Genomic DNA, 12,878 nt, shown 5'->3' on the forward strand with positions numbered 1-12,878 from the left:
AGAATTGAGTCGCTTGCTGAAAACTTCTAAAAAGTCCAAGACAAGACTTCAGATCTTGTTCTTTTGTGTAAAAGATGCTCGGGCCATTCTGCCAGTTTTAAAAGATTAATAAACATTTAAGAAAAAGAAGCCCAAATTTACCGTGTACACACACAACAGAACAGCTGTGTACTCACTCTTTAGGGCTGTGACTCACAGTTCAATTTGAGCAAGAAATGCTTGGAAATTCTAAAACGCGACATTCATCTCCATGTGGAAGGAAAGGCCTCAATGTTCCCCACCATCCCTGCTTTATCAATCAGTTGTGAATCAATTCTGCAGTGACTAATCGCCCCCAAACCCCCTTGCTCCACCATTTCCCCCTAGTCTGCGGTGCTAGAGATATTTACACTGATACGAGGAGATGACAATTAGTCATATTTATCCATGCTGGGTCCATTTAATCCCCAGTGTTTTCACTCATGTCAAATCCATTATCCCAAACAAAGCTTCATACATCTTGTTGGAGATGCACGCAGACTTGCCTTGTTTACTTTGAGAAGATGGATTTTATGGCAACATTAAATACATACTGAACCCTAACTAATGGAGCCACTTGGCATGGTGAAGCAATTGCACCGGCAATTCCTGTCACCCTTAACCCATTGTTGTTTAACTGGGTTCTGAAAACCCAGGGACTTCTGGCTGTGCCTTGGGTGTTCCGCGCATATCCTAAATTTTCTCCACGATTCTACATTTATGATCAGTGCACCTTAGTGTTTCCAGCAATCACATAATGCAACCCCCTTCCCTCCAGTAGCCAGAGACACTTTTTCCCGAATGCCTTGAATCTCCTCCTGGTCGCTCTCATGCATAATTTTTGAGCCTAATAAAGGAACACCTCCCTCCCCCTTTTGTTTATTTAGAAAGACAAAATGTTAGGTGCTCTGTTTACTTACATTTCTCAGCACTTCTTTGTCTTCCAAACCATTTTAGTTCTTAATATGGAAGTTTTATGAGTTATTTTATCAGAAAATGCAGACCTTTGCTAGTTGACATGAACACTTAGGATGAGGCTGAGTGCTTGGAAACCCCTGATTTCACCAGGAAAAAAAAAAAAAAGTAATATGTGGCATATGTTAACATCTAGGCCTGAAAATACAGCCAGTAAGAGTGGCGCAGACTAAAGGAAATCACTACTTAATTCCACAAACATTTGTTTCAGTCCAGGAATGGCACTAGAAACTTTGAGCCGTCTGTCTCCTTCCCTGCGCCGGTCGGGCACACGAGGGTCCATAACGTGCGGCACAGCGCCATCTGCTGGCAGGCCGCGCCTGGCCGCCCCAACAGCCCGCAGCCGCGGATGGCTCTGAAATCCACACGAGTTGGTGCCTCCGCCTTCGTCCCCCGGGGCTTCTCGCTGCTGGGGAGTCCTGACTGTACTAAAAAAAGAAAGAGAGAAGGAGATTGTGCCGGAGAGAAAAAACAGTGCTGGAGAAACCGTTTCCAAAGATCTATTTAACATGTAAACGGAGGAAGATTAATATCTCTGGAACAGTCCCCAAACGTCTTGCCAAGGGCACAGGTTTTCAGCTTTAAAGGTGAAGTTGAGTTTATTTGCATCTAAAGCAAACAGTTGTTTCTCCTCCTTTCTTTCTCTCTGTTAAACATCGTATCCTAACCATATCCTCTTTACACTCCGGCTCTGCGTGCTTCTTTATGGAGGGGAGGTCGAGTTAATGGCAGCTGTCTGGGTGTCCAGGTTAATTCATTTCCTGGCGGCGTGGCGGTGGTGGTGAGGAGGATTCAGAAGTGCTTTTGGAGACACTGGGGCTCTGTTTGCCCATCCATTCCAGGAATCAGTGGAGGGACAGCCCCTCTCAAGGGCAGAATCTGAGGATTGTGGAAATGCAATCAACACACTTATGCGTGCGCCCACACTGCTTTGAATGGGATCACAGACTCCAGGGAGCTCATCTCTGATAAATTGCAAAAGACCCAAACTAAATGGACCAAAGAAGCAGTCATTATGCTTAAGGGAGGGACCTCACTGTAACACAGAATGAAGTGTTATTTGCAATTATTTTTTAAGGTTGTGGGGGAAATCTCGGTATCCCAATTCTAACTACCCGGCCTTTTGCTAACTGACTGCAACACTGACTTCCAGCATCTCACATCCTTTCCTCTCTCTATCTTGCTCTATCTTCCCACTCCTACCCAGTCCCATAACAAACAGGTTGGGGTGGATGCCCTCTATGTCCACATTACTTAGGGAGAAAAGGGAGGCTGGATCCATTCCTGGTTTCCACCTAAGGATGATTTGTTTAGGCCCCTGTTGTGAGGATTCTCTGATCCTTGGTGCCTGATGGCTCACAACAGGGATTAATTGCAATTGTCTTTGTGTATGGAAGGGACTAGGCTTTTTCTTAGGGCACTCAGCACAGCACTGCCTGCCACTGAGACGGTTCAGGGGACAGAGCTCTCTAGGCCCACAAAGAGGTCTGGCTATCAGGACAGCCATGGGAGGGGCCTATGTCATCAGGAAAGGGCGTTGTTTTCTCCAGGGCTGCCTCTCAGCCTAAAGAGACTTTTACTCTAATGCCATAAGCTGTCCTTTTGCAGACTAGCAACTGGCTGGTGAGTGCTTTCAGGGGATTGCTTCCCTCTCTCTCTCTCTTCTTCATACACTTTTAGAAACAAATACAGTCAGAATCATTAATTATAGAATTGGAGGCCTAGGGTTGCCAGATAAATTACAGAATACCCAGTTACATTTGAATTCCAGAGAAAGAATGAATAATGATTTGATTTTAGTGTAAGTATGTCCCAGATATTACGTGGGGCATACTTACACTAAAAGATATTCTTTGTTTATCTGACATTCAGATTTAACTGGATGCCTGTGTGTTGTTTTTGTTTTATTTTTTGTTTCCCCCTTTCCTTCTCCCTTCCTTCTTTCCTTTCTTCCTTACTTTCTTTTTTTCCTTCTCAACCTGGCAACCTATTAGAGACCCTCTAGTAGAAATCTTTAGCCAGGAAACCAAAATTGACAGAGGCAAAGTAATTTGCCCAGTTACACAGCTGGTTCGAGGCACAACTAGGGTCAGAAATCAGGTCTAGAAATTTAGTTTTGGTTCTCTTGATTAACCACACTGTCTTTGCCTCCCCCAGGATAGCCAACTGGGAGCTAATGTACCACATAAGCTCATGTCATAAAACCATTTCTTCATATAATCATTTCAGAATGATTCACGCATGCTTCAAAGAACCATAAAGTAAAATACCATTCATCTGGAAATGCCACTAGTTTATAATTTGTGAGGTTTCCTAGCAAAGTGAGTCTTTACCTAGAGACCCTTTTCTGGCTGAAGAGTCCCACAGCTTCCTTTTCTATGACCATTGTTCATGATTGTTTTAAGGACTTTGTTCTGCCAAGTGATTTCACACTCTTAAGCACACAGTTAGATACAAGCAAAGAGTGTGCCAATTAGCCTTCTCTTCCTATTAAAGCAAAAGTTTTAAAGCCATTTCATCTTATCTGGATAAAAAGATTAATCTTAAAATACTCTAATATGTATTATTTCAAAGACTTACATTAGTTACCTATCTTGAGACTTCAAGATTGGTGGCAAAACTGTTATTCCATATTGTGGTCAACCTCAGGGCAAAAAATGTGACCTTATATTTTGGCTATGCTGTGACCAAGTTTCCTTGTTCATGTCTCTTATGACTTCTGAGCCTCACTTACATTATTTTTAAAAGGAGGAGTTAGTTCCTTATTAAGTCCTCGAATCTGTTTTGGTTCTAAAACACTAGGTTTCTAAAAATCAGACATGCACTCTGTTAACCTCATCTATTTTTAAAGTTCCAACTGGAATTCAACAGCAAGAATTGCATCTAAGTCTTTTGTAAGTATCCACTGTGCCCAGGATGGTGCCGCAAGCTGCCTGTGCTCCCCAAAGCAATCTGGCCCTCAAAACCAAATTATAAAACCTCACACCGAGGAAGGAAAGAAAAAGGTGTTAATGAAAGTAGCTGTAATGGAAAGAAAGGTCAGCTTCAGCTGCAAGCACTGAAATGAAACCATATAATTGCAAGTGGCAAAAAGGGCTCCAGGTGAGATAGGGACTGTGTTTACACCATGCCCTTCTTTTCTGCCAGTCTTATCATCTGAGCGGCTTTCTGGACCAGTGAAATAAGAAGCAACAGGCTGAAGATCTGAACCTTCTAGAATTAGATCCAAGTGCCCCAGCCTAACGACAGATCTCCATGAGCATTTCACAGGCTCATTATTACTGGCGAGGGAAGGCTGCAGTCAGGGGCAACAGAAAGAAGGACTGTTCTGGCAAATGATAGCAAAATCTTGTTTTGCCTGGGAACTCCCTCTTTCCCACTTGGACTTTGCGTTTTTCTAATGAATGTAAAAGAGCAGTAAATGAGGCCAGGTGGAGATAGAAGAGTGATGTTTCCCTATTTTCCTTTCTTTTTTTTTTCCTTCCTCTTTTGACTTTTTTTAGCCTTAAAATTGCTCCTGCAGAGAAACCATTCAACACGGGTGAGACTCAACCCAGAGCCAAGGTGCTGGAGAAGCAGAGGCTGCCTTTGCTGGTGGCCTAAAGCCAGGAGAAGCTTTTGTGCCTGCTGGGTGTGGTGCCCACCAAGGAGACCAGGCTCCTGTTCACAGTAATGACAGGGCTATGCCTCCCAAAGACAAATGAATGAATTTTTTTGAAAATATAAAATCCTCATGTACTCTGTCTATTTCATGAATGGAACCAATTCAAGGACCTTGCTCTGAAAAATGCTATGCAAATTGTTTTCATTGAAATATTTTCTTGTGGCTCCACTTCATCTTTGGAACATCCCAGGGGCTTTCCCTCTCAAGTACATGCTACAGTTTTGCAAGCTCCTTTTCTAGAATGGAGATGTGCTTTCAGGACTCTATTGGCCAAATCTAGACATAACCAAAAACCCAGGGACAGCGTGCTGGGGAGGGTGTTGACTATTCAATGACTGAAGAATTAAGCACTATCTTGAGAAGAAGGTAGTGACCTCACAACCTGATCAGGCAAACGCTTAGGGCTGTGTCCCTTTCTTACAGATTAGAAAGTTCCCACATTTGCCGCTAATAATAACTAGTACCTATGAAGGCTTACAATGTGCAAAGGACTTTGCATCCAATTCTCATTTATAGGTACTGTTATTGCCATTTTATGGATGAGTAAACTGAGGCTTAGAAAGGTTTAGAAACTTGAGTAACATCACATTGCTATTAACTAGTAGAGTCAGAACTAGAAACTAAGTCTCATTGACTCTAACAGTCCATCTTCTCAATGACTTTTGACAGTAATAGGTAAATTTTCAAGGCTGTGGTCAGCTATGATTGCATCCTTGCACTGCAGCCTGGTGATGAAACGAGACCTCATCTCTAAAAAGTAATAGTAATAATAATCATAGGTAACTGTAATTGACTACCTACTATGAGCCAGGCACAATTGTGAGCACTTTATGCATTTTATTGCAATAAACCTTCATGACAACCTTGTGAGACAAGTACTACTATTAAGCCCATTTTATGTATGAGGAAAGTGGAGGACAGAGATTAAGGAAAGAGCTGGTGACTTTAGCTACTCACCCATATTGGCCATCTGGGTCAGTGGAGGTTGTTGACCTCTCTTCAAATCCAAAGAACAATAAAGCCTTATTCAAAATGCAAAAGAAAAATGAATTTGAAAAACAACAAATACACAGCAAAACCTACCCCTCCTCTGCCCACATCCCAGCTGGACAGCTGTGTGTATCTTCTTTAGTCTTTCTTTAATTTCCCAACAGAGTTTCTCTTCTACTCTTCTTCTTCATATAAATGTAAGACTTGGGGTGGGAGGCAACGTATGCCTCTAAGGTATGTGTGATTCTCTTGTTCTTCGTGGCCACAGAGAATGAAGTCAGTTCTCTAACAATTGCACAATCTCTCTATCTCTTCTCTTCTCTCCTTCTGCCCTCTGTCTCTCTCTATACACACACACACACATACATACACACACACACACACTTTCCTCCTTTGATCTCAAAATTCTGAAATACAGTTTCTATTAATAGAACTTTCTGTTGATTCATTAGCTAAGCACCAGCACACCAGTTTAGGATAGAGATGCTCTGAGACTATCTATTGCTGTGAGGCTGGGGTCTGGGCTCCTAGCCCAGGCACTAACCCACAGGCTGGCCAGCCCTGTAGCTGCCTGATGAGAGTGCAACTCTAAGGAAGCCAGCAGGTTTGTTTCCCTCAGTAAATCTATTCTGATTAATGTAAACACTGTATAATACTCCACCTGTAGGTGTTGTAATTAAGGTGCATCGGGACCACAATCAGCACAGTGACAGGCGGAGGGAAAATTATTGACCTCCCACGGATTTTTTAAGTCAGCACATTTAGTACTGTGAAAATCACCAAGTCATTAGCAGAGGGATATTTTTTTAAAAATTCAAATGAAAGAAGTCTGCTCATATTATAGCTATTTGTTTTCTAGCCTCTTTGTTCTCTTTTTTTAAGGACTTAAGTTGAAAATTCTCCCCCATTCCATCGGAGCCTCTGCAGACTAAGGGGCACCAATCTTGGTAGGAGGTAAAAGTTTTCCATGCCAGATTTGGAGCAGCAAATGGTTTCTCTAAGGGAGACTGCCGCCCAAGCCCAACACAGAAGGTCCTAGCACAAGAGGCCACCAAGCAAGCATCCCTCTCTTGTGTTTATAGAGCCAGGATGACCATGAGTGTGCCTTGCTGGGCTCCCACGTTGCCTAACATCTCACACCTTGGTGCCAAACTAAGCTCCATGGACACGCATGTGGGAGGGAGGTTGATAGCTGTAGCCCGCAGCTCTGCTTTCTGTCTTGGCATGGCTGGTGTCAGCATGCAGCCCTGGGAGGCAGACAGGCCCCTTGCCTCTCCCTGTCCTTCCAGTGATAGTACCTTCTGGCCCTCATTCCCAGCTACCCCTCCCCAACCAGAGGACTGGAGGTGCTGCTTGTGATGAGTTTGAGAAGCAGAGGTGCACCCCACCACCCATGTCCAGACAGACTCAAGGATTCCTGGACTCTGGAGTCGTGCCTAACTGGATTCTGCTTCCTGCTCTCCCAATCCCTTGCAAATCCTCCTTGTGGCCCAGTTTCGTCATCTATAAAATGGGGATAACAACAGTACATACCATGTAGTAGTACATACTGTTGTGAAAGTTGAAAGGGATAATCCACGACAAGCCTGCACAATACCTAGCACGTTGCAAATTAGGAGTCTGCGAACATTTTTGGAAAATGCTAGATAGAAAATAATTTAGGCTTTGTGGACCATATGGTCTGTGTCACAACTAGTTAGAGTGAACTCCGCCACTGCATGCTAGAAGCAGCCGTAGACCATATGTAAAGGAACAAATGTGGCTGTGTTCCAAGAAAATTTTATTTACAAGAACAGGTAGAGGGTCTGATTTGGCCCTTGGGTCATAGTTTGCAGAACCTTATTAATTTAAATAATGAATAAATGTCAGTAGCAGTTAAAACATGTAACATTAGCAGGCTGACCAGCTATTGTATACAAAGAATTGTGAGTAAATTAAGAAGACGTAATCTCAGCCCTCTTGTAACTTTTTTTTTTTTTTTGAGATGGAGTCTTGCTCTGTTGTCCAGGCTGGAGTGCAGTGGTGCGATCTCAGCTCACTGCAAACTCTGTCTCCCGGGTTCACACAATTCTCCTGCCTCAGCCTCCCAAGTAGCTGGTACTACAGGCACCCGCCACCACACCCAGCTAATTTTTTGTATTTTTAGTACAGACGGGGTTTCACCATGTTAGCCAGGATGGTCTTGATCTCCTGACCTTGTGATCTGCCTGCCTCAGCCTCCAAAAGTGCTGGGATTACAGCTGTGAGCCACCGCACCCGGCCTGCCCTCCTGTAACTTATAGTGGGTATTAGGGGAGGGGAGGTATTAATTCACAAATATTAAATGAGAATGAACTGTATCAAAGAAGGTGACACACAGATTAAAAGCTCTTATATAAAGACTAAAGCAATACATACCTTCAAAATGTTTAATTTTCGTTTTGTAAAACGCAACTGCCACCCCATGAAAACAAATCAGGAAGATTTTTCATTAAAATCTTAATTTTAATTCAGTTGCATTGCATTAAAATTGCGTTACCTTTACAGATTTTTTTTTCAAGAAAAATAATAAAATTGAAATGTGCATGAACATCATTGCATCACACTCTAAATGTGGCATGCATTGCTTTAAGTACATTCAGCAGAAAGGAAAGCCATCGGATAGGTTTTGTTTCAGCTCACAGCCCGTTTGCCGAAGTCAATACTCAAGCAGTCAAAACAGCCAGCTTGACATTTTTTGATTGAACAGGCTCCTTAATTTAACCAGGGACCTAAATTGTGGAGAAGTCTGAGATCTTAACTGATAAAATGGTTAGGAGATAAATGGACAGAATATCCTACCTTCAAGATGCAATTCCAAAGATATTATTTAAACACATCTTGGGTTTAACAGATATGTTTAAGAATGTGTATCTATCTAGCACTCTATTTATCTATATCTATCTATCTATCTATCTATCTATCTATCTATCTGCAACTTAATCTTTAAAGTCAATAAGATCAATTATACACAGATAGAGAGGCAGTTGCTTAACTTAGCTACTTGTCATCTGAAAAGAAATGAATCCTGTTTGAGAGATAAGCCAAACTGACATTTTCTACATTATAGACCATGTACTTTTCATTCATTCATTCACTCATTTTACAGATATTATTGAGAGTATACTATATGCATTGCTTATAGCTAGGGGCTAAGAAATGCAAACATGAATGAACTTAAGCTCCTGTTACAAAATGCTTAGACAGAGCACATGGAGAAGACCATATTGCTGATCAGGAGGCTCTCTGGGAAAAATCCGCACACCCCATTCATTACTCTGAAGAACCTTGCTCAACATCTAGTTTTTACAGAGGCAAGGCCCCGCGTCTAACAAAGGACACCATTTTGATGCAAAGAAAGAGGCTGCGTCACCTAGTTGTATGGTAATGGCACCCCCAGACTGATGATATCGACCAATTGGCTTTTAGATCCTGCAACAACAGGAGATTCACCTGTTCCTGTGCTCTCTTTCTTCTATGAGTCAGGCCGCTTCTCTGACAACCAATGGACTATTCCTTTCACAAAAATTGTTGAAATGGGTGCTACCTTCCTGCCACATCTATTTACTTTTACTTCCTGCTTTTTCATCTCTAAGTGATTTGCTTTTCTTTCACTTTCCTCTCCTAGCACAATCTTTTCTTTGGTCTTTTGTTTTTGAGACAAGGTCTTGCTCTGTCACCTAGGCTGGAGTGCAGTGGCATGATTATGGCTCACTGAAGCCTTGAACTTCCTAGGCTTAGGTGATCCTCTCACTTCAGCTTCCCAAGTAGCTGGGATCACAGGTGTCTGCCATGATGCCGGGCTAATTTTTGTATATTTTTTGTAGAAATGGGGTCTCATTATGTTGCCCAGGCTTGTCTTGAACTCCTGGGTTCAAACAGTCCTCCTACCTTGGCCTCCCAAAGTGCTGGGATGACAGATTTGAGCCACCTTGCCCAGTCCACTAGCACAATCTTTAGGTTCAGACATTTCCCACTTCTCTTGGTCCCCTCCTCTAAGTCCCCCAGAGCAGTAACCTGGTTCACAAACATATTTTAGTTTTTATGCACTCTCAAACTTCCTTCCTCTTGTGATGTTTGACTGTGCCTCAGATGTGAGGATTGCCTGGTGATACAGTAAAATTCTATGAATACGCTGGCTTCTGGGATGCAAGGGGCTTGGAGCTCCTGAGTTCTAAGCCTAGCCCAAAGTTGGCCACGGTGCTCATTTTCAAAGGCAATCACAAGATGAATATCAAAGAATGTGCACAATGCACATTGGGAAACCTGTCAGAACATTGTTGGGAAAATAAAGTGAATCAATAGAATGTCAAGAGACTCAAATGGAAAAAATATTGAATATTCATTTTCTCAGTTTCACAGGGGTAGGGATTTACTAGGACCAAGGCAGCTGGTGGGATTTTCGGCTTTCCTTGGAATGGTTCAAATAATTTTTGTGCTGCGCATTGAATTAGTATTCAGTTAACTCCTTTAAAATTATAATGTGCAACTTCAACAAACTTGTTGAGTCTACAGCACAATTAGAGCAGTTAATAGCCACCAGGTACAACAAATTAATGCTGTATTTCTATAAACAGGGGACATCTGAAACAAATTCAGCGATGGGTGTTTCCTATTTGCATATCTATTCTACTTTCAAAACCAGCAATACCTGTAAACATCAGAGAAGAATTACAGAAGGGTCCTTTTCTCCTATATATTTATCAAAGAAAATCTGATGTCAAAACCTTGTAGAGATTGTTTCTTTCTAATGTGGCTGGTCCCACTCCAGGAAATCCGATATGCTAACACAACCAGGTCTTAGTGGAGAAACCTAATCGGTACAGTGTTACTTGTATTGCAAACCCATCACTATGGTTGCCAAAATGTTTTAAACATAATCTCTCTCTTGCTCTTACATAGGCCATTTCAATTTAAGAAAACAAAAGATGATCCTGTGAACACTGTATCAGGCATCATTACTGGACTGGAAAAAGGATCACTTGATGGACATGCCTGGCATTTTGTTTAGGTACACTTCACAGTCAGACACTCACCCTCACTCACAGAAACAGAGCAAACAGAAACATCCATAGTAGGGCTAGAAATTCCAGGGGAGGACCAATAAGGCATCTGTCTTCCTGTTGATATGTAAAAAATGATTTGAAAAAGAATGCATCAGACTTCCATTATGATGATAGGATCAAGAATGCAACCTTCTGGACATTTCTGAGTTTTCTTAAACTGGATAAATAAAATGCATTGTAAGAGCTTTTAGCATTTGGTTTAATGCTAAACCATCTCTCTTGGCTGAAGAATTTTGCATTTTAATTGGATCTATTCTAAAATAACTGTGGAAAATTGATTTTAAACCTAAAGGTTGTATTCTCAATCATTTTATTCCCAGAAGTACTATTTGTAATTTTTTTCATAATAGATTTTTACCACAGGATATAACGTTATCACATGTGATACATCTTTATCTATGCCTTAGAAGATTTCCACTCCTTTTACAAATTCAAAGCGGCCTTACCCACTCTCCTCTCCACACACATCCACACAATTATGAAAGTATCATGTTACGATTTAAATAGATTCACTACTTTTGATAGTTTGAGGAAGAAATGCTACATCTCTTTTCCACGAGGCTGTAAAACTTTCTCACCATTCTTAAATAACAGCCTAATAATAAAATCTAAAAAAAGTACAATTTAATTTGTTTTTTTTTTTTTAAGAAGTATTTCTTCTCCGGCCTTAGAAGATTAGTTTTCAAAGCGATGGTAAAATCATTGATGTACGTCTTTTCAAGAAAAAGAAAAAAAAAAAAGACTCCTAAATGCCAAACATTTGCTCTTTGGAGCATAGCAAGAAGAAAGGGAGAGGACCAGACGGCCACATCCTAAGAACAGAGTATTGTCCAGGTAGCTGTCGCCCCAAATGGGATCTCTTTCCAGGTCTTTTTGTTAAAGTTTTTCTTTCCTAAATAAAACTTAATTTTCTCTCGCTAATCTTTCCAGTGGGTGTCTGCCGCTTCCTCATGCCTTGCTGTAAGAAAGCTCGTAAAAAGGAAGAAATCTAAAACTAGAACAACTCTATATTTACAGTTTCTCTGACATTAAAAAGTACTCAAGAGAAGAATTTTTTTTTAATTTAAAGAAACATCTGTCCAACATGGATGATTCTGAAGAAGAGCACTCCCCTTTGTCCAGAGCCATAGAAAGTTAATTTAATTACACTAATCATTACACCCTCCCCAAATTAGACTACAAATGAATCTTGATTTCTCATGATTTTTTCACTTTACAAAATAATCTTAAAGTTTAGGAGGAAGAAAAGATGCTTAAGAATAATCAAGAATGCTTGGAAAAGAGGAAGAAAGAGGGAAATTTCTCCTACTGATCCGGCAGTGCTGGGAAGGGAAGAGCATGGTCCCTTTAAATGATAGCGAAGTGGGGCAGGAAGTGCTGGGTAGAGAAAGGCGTGGTCTCTGGCTAGGGCTCCACTCCCAGGGACCTAGGTGAGGACAGGCACTTGTGCCTTCGAGCCCAAATATTGCATCTTCCAAGACCACCCTGGCCTGCCACACCCCCATTCTGGGCCTATAAAAACCCGAGACCCTAGTAGGCAGACACAAAAGCGGCTGGACGTCATGAGGAACACATGGGCAGAATACCCAAGCAACTGGTAATGGAGAGCACACGGCGGAATGACGCAGAGTTTTGCTGGAGGAGGCCGCCAAAGGGCCAGACTCCAGGGGAAAACCATCTCCCTTCTTGCTCCCCCGTCTGCTGGGAGCTGCTTCTACTCAATAAAACCTTGCACTCATTCTCCAAGCCCATGTGTGATCCGTTCCTGGGATACAGAAAGCCCTCTGTACTTGTGATAAAGAAGGGGGTCTAATTGAACTGGTTAACACAAGCTGCCTATAGACAGCAAACCAAAAGAGCACCCTGTAACACACGCCCACTTGGGTTTCGGCTGTAAACATTCAACCCTAGGCACTGCCATTGGGTGGGAGCTCCACAGTCTGCCCATGTCTGTGTTCCCCTAGGAGGTTTGAGGAGCGGGGCACTGAAGAAGCTAGCCACACCCCCAGCGCATGCCCTGCGGGGGAACAAAGGAAACTTTCCAGTTTCACTACTACCATTAGAATATCTTACAAAGTCGGCTAGGCGGATGGCTCATGCCTGTAATCCCAGCACTTCGGGAGGCTGAGGCCGGCGGATCGCCTGAG

The 12,878-nt window shown here is 42.1% G+C and overlaps 1 long non-coding RNA gene across 1 annotated transcript; it reads left to right on the forward strand.

The window, feature by feature from the left end:
- Positions 1-1,523: 1,523 nt before the first annotated feature.
- Positions 1,524-11,652, forward strand: LOC103892673 (uncharacterized). Its single transcript, XR_656892.2, has 3 exons — positions 1,524-1,580; positions 10,568-10,676; positions 11,380-11,652. It is a non-coding gene; the product is annotated as an uncharacterized LOC103892673 (long non-coding RNA).
- The last annotated feature ends 1,226 nt before the right edge of the window (positions 11,653-12,878 follow it).

Source organism: Pongo abelii, chromosome 18 (assembly GCF_028885655.2).
Source record: "Pongo abelii isolate AG06213 chromosome 18, NHGRI_mPonAbe1-v2.0_pri, whole genome shotgun sequence".
NCBI classification, from domain to species: domain Eukaryota; kingdom Metazoa; phylum Chordata; class Mammalia; order Primates; family Hominidae; genus Pongo; species Pongo abelii.